We start from the raw sequence: 2,072 nt of genomic DNA on the forward strand, positions 1-2,072 counted from the left end.
TCTGTTATATATTCTGATTATCAATCCTTTCCAATACTTTGTAACAATGTTTATTCCTGCGACTAGTCGTCTTATTGTGTTACAAGTTGTTATGGGGCAGGGAACTTTATGGCTGGGCAGGCCACTTTTCATAGTTGTCTGCCCTGGTGTCCGGTAACTTTTTGTCATGAGTTTTAGACACTGCCAAAGAAAATTGAATTCTGTTCCTGAACCGTTTGAAGAATATGGACGGTTTTGGTCTCTTTTGAAAAGTAACACTCTGATGTTTTTTCCAAAACTGAAATGATCACTGCAAGTGCTACTAAAATTGAGTAACCTGAGGTTGAAACACACGAGATTGAAGGTTTTGAATCTTGCCTTTTTTTGCAATCAAATGCATGCAGATCAGATAGATAGATAGATAGATAGATAGATAGATAGATAGATAGATAGATAGATAGATAGATAGATAGATAGATAGATAGATAGATAGATAGATAGATAGATAGATAGATAGATAGATAGATAGATAGATAGATAGATAGATAGATAGATAGATAGATAGATAGATAGATAGATAGATAGATAGATAGATAGATAGATAGATAGATAGATAGATAGATAGATAGATAGATAGATAGATAGATAGATAGATAGATAGATCGATCGATCGATCGATCGATCGATCGGTCGGTCGGTCGGTCGGTCGGTCGGTCGGTCGATAGATAAGTTAAATGACTAACCTTACATATATGCACACATAACCATTTCCATAACAAAATGTAGTCACTTGCCAGTCTAGGTTAAAAAAAACACTAAAAATGCTGTATATATAAAAATATATTAAAAAGGAAAAAACACATACTTAAGAAAGTTATTCATCAAGTGTTGACATTTATTGAAGTGACCAAATACAGCAAAAGTCTCAAACTCGCAGCCCGTGAGCCATTAGCGGCCCTCAAGGTAGTTTGGGGACCCTGACATAATATGAAAACTTAATGTTAGGGTGGCCGGTGCGAGTTTGAAAGGGATGCGTCATCTGAGCTAATTATTTAGGCAGCACTCAAAATGTACTTACCAATGCAGTGTTTTTCAAACTTGTTTGAGCCAAGGTACATTTCTTTCACTGAATCTTTCACCCAATGACACCTAATGAGATGTTGCAACACATCAGTTGGGTGATCCTCCTCAAATTTGGCTTGTATTCCGTTGTTGCCACTCGAAGCAACTCTTTCACATGGGTGTCAGTCAAAACAGATCGATGCTTTGATTTCACATGTTTCAGGGTGGAAAACACAGACTCGCAGACGTACGTTGACCCAAACATCGACAGGATCTTTAGCGCAGCCCGTTTGATGTTGGGGTATTTTTCCATTGGCACACGTTTCCAGAACTCAATGGTCCCTTCCCTGAAAACAGCTTTCAGTTGATCCTCTTCACAAAGATCAATCATCTCCAACTCCGCCGCAGCCTCATCTGTGACGAGCGGGATTTTCAAACAGTCCATTTCCGCATTAAATGGGTCGACAAGGAACGTAATATGTGGTCTTTTCAGTTGTAGATCACGGAAGCGGGTCACAAAGTTTTCGTGCAAGTTTTCAATCAGCGTTGCATACCTGTCTCTTTTCTTTTTCAGGGCGGCACTGGTGACATGTTCACTGGCTTTCAGAAGAGTGGGAAAATGCGTTAAATCTTTTTTTTGAATTTGCGTCTTGAACAGTTTCAGTTTGTTGATAAACGCAAACACACATTGCACGAGGTCAGGCAGCATTTTTAACTTGCCTTGCAGGGTCAGGTTTAGTCTGTCCAAGTGCCACAGCATGTCGACCAAAAATGCTAGATCCATAATCCACTCGAGGTCCGAGAGCTGGGGATAGTCCTTGCCCTTCTCTCCCATGAACAGTTTCACGGCATCCAAAAGCTCAAAGAAGCGAGAGAGCACTTTGCCTTTTGACAGCCACCTCACAGTGCAGTGCAGCGGCAGGTCACCTGGAAGCCCTTGGTCCAGCTCAGCGATGAGACTCCTGAATTGCCTGTGGTTAAGAGCGTGTGTGCGGATGTAGTTCACGATTTCCATCACAGGCTTCATGACG

At 40.9% G+C, this 2,072-nt stretch overlaps 1 pseudogene; it reads right to left on the minus strand.

The window, feature by feature from the left end:
* Positions 1–1,223: 1,223 nt before the first annotated feature.
* On the minus strand, positions 1,224–1,801 carry LOC148357380 (general transcription factor II-I repeat domain-containing protein 2A-like; annotated as a pseudogene).
* Between the last annotated feature and the right edge of the window lie 271 nt (positions 1,802–2,072).

The sequence above is a fragment of the Urocampus carinirostris genome, chromosome 11 (genome assembly GCF_059441175.1).
Source record: "Urocampus carinirostris isolate Australia breed hairy pipefish chromosome 11, RoL_Ucar_1.0, whole genome shotgun sequence".
NCBI lineage: Eukaryota > Metazoa > Chordata > Actinopteri > Syngnathiformes > Syngnathidae > Urocampus > Urocampus carinirostris.